The sequence below is a fragment of the Rhagoletis zephyria genome, unplaced genomic scaffold (genome assembly GCF_001687245.7).
Source record: "Rhagoletis zephyria isolate East Lansing unplaced genomic scaffold, Rhagoletis_zephyria_1.1 Rzeph_scaffold_00024, whole genome shotgun sequence".
In the NCBI taxonomy this organism is placed as follows: domain Eukaryota; kingdom Metazoa; phylum Arthropoda; class Insecta; order Diptera; family Tephritidae; genus Rhagoletis; species Rhagoletis zephyria.
Window position 1 is genome coordinate 705,403 of NW_016157108.1, and position 10,747 is coordinate 716,149.

The 10,747-nt window shown below is 35.2% G+C and overlaps 1 protein-coding gene across 2 annotated transcripts in view; it reads right to left on the bottom strand.

Moving 5' to 3' along the window:
• The window catches only part of LOC108362800 (leucine-rich repeats and immunoglobulin-like domains protein sma-10), a 77,805-nt gene extending 75,630 nt beyond the window's left edge, over nucleotides 1-2,175 (bottom strand). Inside the window, exon 1 of one of the 2 annotated variants that reach the window (XM_017615949.1) lies at nucleotides 1,909-2,173. The gene's annotated coding sequence lies outside the window, so the exon portion shown is untranslated. Of the gene's footprint in view, nucleotides 1-1,908 lie in introns of both variants that reach the window. The other variant, XM_017615957.1, reaches the window with a different exon arrangement.
• Nucleotides 2,176-10,747: the final 8,572 nt, after the last annotated feature.

A 10,747-nucleotide genomic window follows, 5' to 3' on the forward strand; every position in this document is an offset into this window, starting at 1 on the left:
GCCCTGAGTAGAAGAATACGTAGTGAATGTAGCCCTATGGACGGACAACTTCTGAGATACTTCGCCGACCTAAACGGGGTTAGATCGCCGAAACAACAGCCCTTGGTCGGGTAAAACCCGAGTCATTCCGGTACGTAGAACCGGCTGTCGTGGGAATGTATATAAGGCTCGTATATAAGGCCGGCTGCACTGCACAATTGCTCACTTCGAACGCTGGCGGCTGGAGCGCTCAAATATTTGCCAGCCAGATCTGTCAATTTGTCGTATTTTAGTTTAGTTTTCTACCTACCAATCGAGACGATTTTCACGGAGATGACCTCCTTTTTTTGAGATAAACCTTCAATTGAGCTTTCAATTCACATTTCTTTAAGTCTCCAGATTCTACATCCGAGGCTTCGCTTTCGGTGGAGGAATTTAAATTATTTCTAGGTTGCATATAAGACTTTTAGCAAAATTTGTTGAAGGCCCATCAAAGTTGCTTGATATACAACTTAACCGTTTAGCGCCCGAAGCTAGAAACCGGTTATTGTCCGCATCCTGGTTAGACAGACTAATAGCCCAATTCTGCATGATAAAAATATAGTAAGGTAGAACCGCTGAGAGTTACTTTTAAAATTCTTGACGTTTCCAAACATTTTAATTTTTAAATTTACTCACAAACTCACACACACATTTTCATTTTCAATCTCAAGCAACAATTTCGAACAATTTCAATTTTTTATTTTCAATTTTATATGATTTTAAAATGCTGGCAAACTTCAAAAAAAAAAATCATGGCCGACAAATTGAGAGAACGGTTCTACCTTGCTATGTTTTTATCATGCAATTCTGTATCGGTGATAAATATTTTTTGACTGACAAATTTCAAATTTTGCATATATTTTTTCGTAAAAAAACTGTGACAAGAATTTGTCACTGATACAGAATAGAGCCGTTAGATCCCTTTCAACAATATCAGAGTGGACTCTCTGCCCAAACACTCATTCGAATTCGCAAAACATTCGTATCATTTGACGCGAATGCGAATGTGTCAATTGATGCGAATCATTCGCATAACGAATGCGAATGCAAAAATTTGCAACATCCCTGGTTTATACATACATTTGTATGTATATGTATATATGTACCCTACAAAAGTTTGAGGACCAGGTGGTCCAATGGGTCGTAGTATTGAAGTATGTGCAAAATGACCAGGTTGCATACTAGTAACTTGTTATGCCTACTTGGAACACTTCAAACGTAAAAAACAAATATATGTGTAGTACCCCACCTCTTCGTGGCCCATCGGCAATATGATTCGGCTGCCGAATGTGCCATGGTCCAAAAGGAGTAGTTGTCTAGGTGTTGCCATGTTATGCAGCGTGGGACCAGAGGTGGTCAGGTCCAATGACATCGCAATGTTAAAGTAACCATATTTTCTCCATATATTTGGACCATTTTGGTTACTAGTGTTGGTTACAAGGTAGCGTGGTCCTGTACTACTATTTAACCTAGTGCCATTTTTCGCAGGGTAAGTTACGAACAGTTTTAGATATGTTTCTTTATGCTGATATCGATCCATCTGCAATTTTAATTAGTGTGATTACCAGAAATTCATTATTGCCTACACGGGTACACACGATGCCTACGTAGTCATTTTTAAAGATTTTTACATAAAACTTAGAATACCTTACATCCAAATTGGCAATCGCAGATTGGATAAATACAGGTGCTAGCGTATTCGCAGATAGTTTATATGTACATATATGGGCACCCGGGGCCCATAATTTTTTTCCAGGAAATTTTCGTTCGTAAATGTTTGGCTTTAAGTTCGAAATCCATAAGTACATATGCAGTTGAAAAATGTATTTACCAGTCTTTTTTAGGTGCAATTTTGGTATTCCACTTGTACCGACCGCAGCCACTTACCAATTTTCTAGCCACTGCCATTTTTGCACTTGCTGCCTCTCTTTTCAAATAGCCAAAATGCGTAACAAGTTATCTTTCCAATAAGTTTTCACTTCCACAAGTATGCTGAATGCTGCACTTCTAATGGAAACTTTTTCAATGCTTTTTCTTCAAAATAATAACATTTTTTATAGATTTTCTTAATTTTTTCCGCTCTCTTACACAAAACGTAACTAGCAGACTTTCTGAAAGAACACTTTTTCTCAGACAAAAAGAAGAAAAACTGGGAAAACAAGGAAAATCGTTTAACAAAAGGAATCCGATAGCACGGTTGCCACTTACCTCTTTTTTGTATACTAAAAAATTTACCAGAATGTAAACAAAGTACCAAAATATATTTAAGCCAAGGCATATTTTTCTGGATATTTTCTTTTTTGTGCCATAGAAAAGAGATATATTACTCAAAACTTCTTTAAAAAATCGTTGTTCTTTACAGCCCTATTCGCGTGTTGTCACAGTCGTCAATTGTCACAGTTCAATTGTCATTGGTCGCGTTCGTAAGACGTAGCTGTTTAGCATGAACCAAAAATACAAGATCACGTAAGAACGCGACGTTGTATTTGTAACTGGTTTTGAGAAAAAAGTTTGCGAAAGCGAGTTCGTCAGCTGAGTTTTTGTTTACATCACAAGCACCACTATTTTACACTTTTATTTACGTAAAGAAGAGTTATTTCAACATGACAACACATTTTCAAGCATTTTATTGCATCATTTTACCTAAATTGTGCGCTTAAAGTGGCTGACAATAATTTTGGCTAATTTTGGTTTTCGTTGTTTTCTTTGCTTTGTTTACTTTTCGCTCGTTTTCCAGTGAAACAAGATGGCGTAGAACCCGCTAAAAAAATCGACTTTTTTCACTCTCTTGTTCTTACGTGATCTTGTGTCTTTCGTTCATGGCTGTTTAGCTCATCTGCTACGAAACTGCTGGCAACTGTTGAACCCAACAATTACGTCTTAGAAACGGCTTGATGAATATGCTGCCAAATGAACAGCGATAAATGTAAACAAATGAAATTGCAACAAATAGAGATAGTTGCGCCGATACTATTTAGAATTCAACGCTGAGCGGCCGCCGTGTTGAATAAATTGTTCAATGTTACAATGAATTAAACAGTGTAAAATTAAATAGCAAACATCTTAAAAACATATATTTAAAAACGTAGTATTATTATAAAATATTTTAGTTACCTTACCACGTCAGTAATATAAAATAAAATAAATTCGTTTGCAACTGCCACCTAACAAATCGGCGATAAATTTAATATAAGCGGCGTAAGTCTTTTCGATCAGCTGTTTAGGCTAAGCCCAACACGTTGAGTTCAGGTAGCGTAAAAATTTTCCGCTGGAAAAAATGGCGGAAAGTTGCCAACTGTTGGGCTGAGCGTAACTACTCAACTGTGCGTTTCTAAGACAAACAGCCAACGGTTACCCAACAGCTACGACTTATGAACGCACCCATTATTAAATAAGTATATGATGTCAGTAACAATTAACTCGTTTTCCCAGACTTCAAAAATGTACCATATCTGAATGTTATGTACCTGTGTACCAAACTAGAAAAAATGTCCCAAAAGTTGTTCATTTCGGGAAAAAGGCAACCGCGTCCAACGAGAACGACAAATAAAAGGAAATTACAAATGACAACCCATCCAGTGCTGCCAATGCCGAAATCAAAAGCTATGTTTCTTTACAAATAATTATCACTAATGGCCCGAACACAATGAAAACGCTACAGACCACAGCTGTCAAATTATTTTAACTCGTAATGTAATGCAGATAACTATTTTGGCGACGAGCGGGCTACGCGACAGGTGTGGTTGTGGCCAGATTAGCTCTATTTCTTTTTTTCCGGCGACAGATAACGTTCTTCCTCTTCTGTCGTGTTCAAAAAAATCATGTCGTCATCGCCAAAGCATTTAGATAATGAAGATAACAAATTGGAAGCTGTGCCCGCAGCTCGTCGCTTTCAATATGTTCAGAACTTAATGCTGGTATTCAGTAATTCAGTCTCATCTCAAGTCCCTAAATTTGAGACTAGCATTTGTGACTATTTTCGTGACTTGAGATGATTTGGGTATTCATGGCCTGTGCCAATCGGTAACTTTTTTCTCCGTGGTGAGACGGGGTGGAAAAATTTGCTATAGTGTACAAATAAATTGAATTTTGCTCTGCCAAATGCAGAGTTAAATTTTGACAGTTGAAAAACCAAACAAACGCTCGTGCGAAAGCTTTATTTTTGTGTGTTGCTGAAATTCTTAAAATTTATATTTATTTTATAATTTGCAAGTAACGTACGCTTTTTTTAACTGTTTCAGCTTTCATTTTCATGTTCACTCCTTATTACCGCCAAGCAATATTATGTGTATACATGGTTATAAGCTGTCAAAATTTGACCTAGCCCCATGAGCTAGGTAAAATTCTGACGTTCTTATTCACCACGAGAAATGTCAGATTTTTACTTTGATCCGTCAAAATTTTTTCTTTTCTATCATTTGACACAGGCCCTCAGCAGGAAAGAGTCATAAAATGTTCACCAAGAATGTGTGGTGAAAACAAACACAGACAGTCAACTTATAGCATTTATCTATGCGTTTTGCTCGCGCCGCTCCAAGAGTGGCAATAGCCGAGTGGTCAAAGCATTAAACTGCCGCTCGAGAGATCCGGGTTCAAGTCCTTCTCGGGCACAGAGGATTATTATTTTTTTGTGTTACCCTGGCATTCAGTAATTCAGTCTCATCTCAAGTCGCTAAATTTGAGATTAGCAATTAGTGACTATTTTTGGGACTTGAGATGATTTGGGTATTCGGTAGGAGAGAGTCGCAAAAAGATCACCAAAAATGTGTGGTGAATACAAACACAGACAGTCAAATGGTAGCGTTTATGTATGCATTTTGCCGCGCCGCCCAAAGAGCCGCAATGGCCGAGTGGTCAAAGCATTAGGCTGCCGGTCGAGAGGGTCCGTGTTTGAGTCCTCGTCGGGCGTAGAGGATTTTCAATTTTTTTATTTAGTGTTTTTTTGTTAGTTTTATTTTTTTTATAATATTTAGATTTTAATGTTTTAAAAACAAAAAATTTGTGTGATATTAAAGCATTTTGGTTTATTTTCTAACGAAATTGTTGGTGAACAAATTTTTCTCGCTTAGTTTTCATGTTTTTTTTTTTTTTAATAAAATGGAAAGAAAATAACATTTCCTCCATATTTTTATTTTGTAATCTGCTCTTAGACAGATGACAAATTAGCACTTTTTTTGAGACTAGAGACGCGAGACAGCGCACTGAATACCAAATAGTCTCAAAATCCAAGTTCACCACCAAGAGTCACTATTAGTGACTAGAGACCGCTTGCTGAATGCCAGGGTTAGATTTTTTGGTTAGTTTTATTTTTTTACATAACCTTTAGATTTTAATGTTAAAAAGAAATAATATAAATTTTTCAATAAATTTTTACGATAGTAAGCATTTTGGTTTATTTCCTTATTGGATTGTTGTTGAACAAATATTTCTTCCCTTCATTTTCGCGTTTTTTTTTTAATAAAACAGAAAACAAGTATCTTTTCCTCCATATTTTTCTTTTTGTGACCAGCTCAGAGCCAGCTGACAAATTAGTGACTTTTTTTGAGACTAGAGACGTGAGATAGCTTTCTGAATACCAAATAGTCTCAAAATCCAAGTTTACCACCAAAAGTCACTAATTGTGACCAGAGACTGCTTACTGAATCCCAGGGTAATTATTAGTTTCTGCTATAAAGCCTTTGTTAACCCAAAAGACTACCAGAAACTGTAGTAGCTCTCTCTTGTTCTTACGCTCTTCTTTTTTTGCTCTCCTGCTAACTTCTGCTGGTAAAATTTTTACTAACAGAAACTAGCAGCTGTCAAAATGGATAAACAAAAATTCGCACCAAATATTTTCAATTGTCACATACACCGATCGGCTGTTTACTTGTAAGTTTTGCGTTTCTTTACTACTGTGAGCTTAATTCTCTCATTTTTCCCATTCTTTTTCTTCCTGATAACCACAGTATATATAGTAATAGACCTTTTTGCAGTTTTAGAGTGATTGGTCCCGATGAGTACTTTTGGGTTGTGTGCAGCATTTTCGTTTTACGCGCACGGCAACACTTACTGTGGGGAATTTCACATGAAGTGAAAAGTTCTTTTCGAGGGTAAAATATATATAATTATCGCCCTTATTCTAGAACCTTAATTTTCGTAATTCGTAATTCGTAGCTACGCTCCGAAAATCGTAAAATCCACATGCTGCAACCCTTGCGGAAACATGTGCAGCATTGCCAGCTATCAGTTGTTTTTCGATGATAGCTGAATGAAGGCAAACAAAGTGGAAAGGAATTAAGAAAAACACCCATGAAGAGCTTATTTATAGTAAAATTGTTTGATTTTACATATTTTGAAGGAAACGGTGGGTTCTATTGCATTTGCAATTATAGCAGCGGAGTAATAGCGCGTATGGGAATGATTTCACAAAGATATGCGAAGCTGTCGGACATAGTAACCATGGGCGCGTCTATGTTAGCTTCTGGTTGAATTGTTGAACCACAAGCCAGAACTACTCCTATGCCTGAAGAACTGGTTCTCAATCCAGTTAATGCAGCTTCTTCCAAGCCATGGAAAACATGCACTTTGTTAGGTCCACCACCTGTTGCACTTGCTTCTGCCTTCGGCCGCGCTTAGGGATTATAACCCTTACTAACTAGAATTCTCCTTTCTGTGTTGCCTTTGCCATGTCAAAGGTATAAAACACTCACGCACATCACTCCGGCTCCGCCATCCACAGTATTTTTGCGCAGAACCCACGTCGAAATTTGCAAAAAAGTGCATACCGAATTTATTAATAAGATAGTGCTGGGAAACTTGAAACATTTATTTTAAATAAAATTTTAATCCTTTGATTTTCCGTGATGTTAGAGTTTTTGGGTTCGGATTATGCGTTTGGACACAACAACCGAAAATCGTTGTACAAATAACTAAACCGGACCCAAGATTCTCGATAAGGGGCAGTGTGTCCAGATTGTTAAAAAAAGCGCAATTTCTGAAAAAAAATTGCCAAAAATCGCCAATTCTTTTTTTTAATTCATGAAATCAATTTAGCAAATCTTTAATTTTAAAAATCTTGTTATAATATAGTTTTTAAAACCAAAAACAAATATAATACCTTCAGAGGGTAATAACAAAAAACACAAATCACTTATGTAGATTATAGTGATGTGCAAACAATTTTCTTTAAAAATACACATACTTTTTAAAAATATTTGTTCCAACACATTTTGCAATAGGACTGCGCNTCTTTAATTTTAAAAATCTTGTTATAATATAGTTTTTAAAACCAAAAACAAATATAATACCTTCAGAGGGTAATAACAAAAAACACAAATCACTTATGTAGATTATAGTGATGTGCAAACAATTTTCTTTAAAAATACACATACTTTTTAAAAATATTTGTTCCAACACATTTTGCAATAGGACTGCGCAATTATTACATTTATTATAACTCGTACTAATTGATTAATCGCACAATCCGCTTTTAAGAGCTCGGCGCTAAAAATTAAATAAAAACCTATAATAAGGCGAGATCAGCTATTTCCACAATTTCTTCAAAATCACCTAGAGTGTCTGAATTTCTGTTGTCATATATTGAGTTATTCAACCTTGGTAACATACTGTTTGATATTGGAAACGTTTTGCAGCAGAAACTATTAGCCTTCATATAACACTTTATTCGAACTATTGAATTAAGGCTTTCCAAACTCATCCTATTTCGAATCTTAGTTTTTGTTGAATTCATTACGGAAAAAACGCGCTCAACAAAGCATGTGAGTGCGGCAAGGATAATAATATGAATTTACTTATATTTCCAAACATTTTATTGCCTGTTGCGGTTTTCACTCCGTAAGCAATTATCCAAAATACCTCTGAGTCGAATAGAATGGTTCTGAGAAAAGTTATACCATGGGAAAGTTCAAAGATTTAAATATTCAGTTTCTGCTGCTTTTCTTTCCTTCAAAGTCAAATGATGAATTGGCTGGTCCCTGAAACTCGCCCTCTTGTGATTCACACACTTTTTTGTGATAAAATCAAAACTTTTTTAAAAGTATTTAATTGACTAGGTCCATGATTCTTCGATTAGGGTGATTAAACATTTTTGACAGTCTTTATCATGCAGTTCGTTAGCCTCTTCTGTAAAATTATCGTGGAAAACTAAGTTTCGTATATTTTTTTAATTATATTCAACAATAAAATAACAATAACAAATATTTTTATAATTGGAAAAAATTTATTTGAAGGGGAAAAATCGCCAAAAATCGCCAAAGGCGATTTCCCAAATTTTTACGCGCAAATATCCAAAAAAAATCGCCAAATCTGGACACTCTGATAAGGGGCAACAAATATTCTTCTTTGATCGTTTATATAAAGCTGTGGAAAATATACGCATATGCGAAGGGCAAATTTATCTGTTTAAATGAACACCANGGCGATTTCCCAAATTTTTACGCGCAAATATCCAAAAAAAATCGCCAAATCTGGACACTCTGATAAGGGGCAACAAATATTCTTCTTTGATCGTTTATATAAAGCTGTGGAAAATATACGCATATGCGAAGGGCAAATTTATCTGTTTAAATGAACACCACTAATATTTCCTGCAAACACACATCGATTTACATCTTTTATTTCGCCTCCGACACAGAATTGTTTTCGTACAAAATTACGCAAAAAAACATTGAATTTTTAACGCCACTGTGGAGTGCGTAATGAAAATACAGAGAGCAAGATACAAGGGCAGAAACAAAGACAAGGGCTACGACAAAACCACAGACACTCAAAACCTACACTGAAGGATCAAGCCAATGATAAAGATGAAGAACAGGACAGGACAAAGTTAAAAATAAATAAAAAGACGAGGATAAAGACAGCCACCCCCTGTCTATTCACGCATGCGCATACGCATACGCAAAAATTAAGTTTTATTTTCTGAGCAAAAAATAAAACTCGAGAAATAACGATTATTTTCCGAGCAAAAAATAAAACTTAAAACGTAACCATTATTTTCCGAGCAAAAAATAAAACTTAAAACGTAACGATTATTTTCCGAGCAAAAAATAAAACTTAAAACGTAACCATTTTTTACGAGCAAAAAATAAAGCTTAAAACGTAACGATTATTTTCCGAGCAAAAAATTAAAATTAAATTAAAATTAATTAATTAAAAATAAAACTCAGTTAATAACGATTAAAAAGTGATTTTTATAATAAAAGTTATAACCGTTACGGTCCCTGGTTATTTACGAACACCATGTAGGTTAAATATAATATCAATGCTTAATTAAGAGTAATATCAATAGTTAAGTACATAATTAACGCTTGTGTTTCTATAAACTGGAAAACTCAAATCGTAATTATAGCACTGAATGTAGTTTTCTTAAATGTAAGTTTAAAATTAAAAAAAAAAAAAACATTTGGGGTATTCACAACGGTGTCGTAAGTGTCGTATTGTTGTGTATCGTAAGCTTTAAGCGCCTAAAAAATATATTAAGGGGTTCGCGAAGTACCATCAAAGTCATATTATGAATTGTTGGAGTGTTAAAAAATAGTTCGTTGTCGTTTCCAGTTCTCTAAACATTTCTTTAAGCTTTTAAAGTTTACGACATACAACAACACGACACTTAAGACACCGTTGTGAATCCCTCAATTGTAAGATTATATTTTCATGAAAAACGTGAATTGTGTTATTTTGTAAATCTATCAAGTAAAATTCTAAATTTCCGAATATAGTTGAGTCCTCATTCCAAAAAACGAGGTTTTTGTATAGTTATTGAGAGTCTAATGCCTGCCAGCTCATCCGCCAGATATTTCATTAAGCACACCCATTACCCGGAGCTCCTCAAAAATACCTAACATCAAAGTATAGAATGTCACAAATATAAATCATACACACATATAATAGTAATTGCTATGAATTGCTACCGTATAAATTCAGGACATGCATTTGCTTGGAGACTCCGTTGGTTATGGTGGTCATAAGTTCAGCAAGCACATTCAATGGTCCATTACCCGGAGCTGCTCCAGCATTATGTGTAGATTTTGGTGAGCCTCACATGCCAATGCCTCTGGCTACAAGCTGGATATCTGAATATTAGAAAAGAAATAGCAATTATCAAGTTAAGTGATAAGAAAAGTGTTGTTTACAAAATTACCTGTGCCACTCTGCCAGAGTACGGTTGTTGCTCCCTTTCATGCCACAGCTATTTTGTATACAACTCTGAATCAGCAAAATTCACGCTCCTTCTCATTATCAACCCTGATCAGATTTTACCCCCGAGGAGGACTCAAAAAGGTTTATTGCAGTATATACTGCGATCATGTCGTAACCTCAAATGCAAAAAGACGTAACAAACATCATCGTTGAAATGCAAAAAGTTATAGCTAATAAAAAATTCGAAATTCACTTTTTGATTTATATGATGCATTTCATCTAATTACAACCATTGTGCATACATACAAGTGACAAATGTTCTTCTTCTGCCTGGAAACCACCTGGAAAATACATAGAAATATCCTATTGTTACGATTATCCTTGAAACCTCGTCCGGATTTCCCAAATCTCTCGGTTCGTATCGCTGGATTGTTAAATAAATGCTAACGAAGACCGAACTGTAGTACAATTAACTTTATTGTACAACAAACAATTTACAATATTCGCTAATACAGTAAAAACACTTTACAATACTTGTTAAAGCAATAACAACGCTTTACTAAACTTGTTAACACAATTAAACTTATAG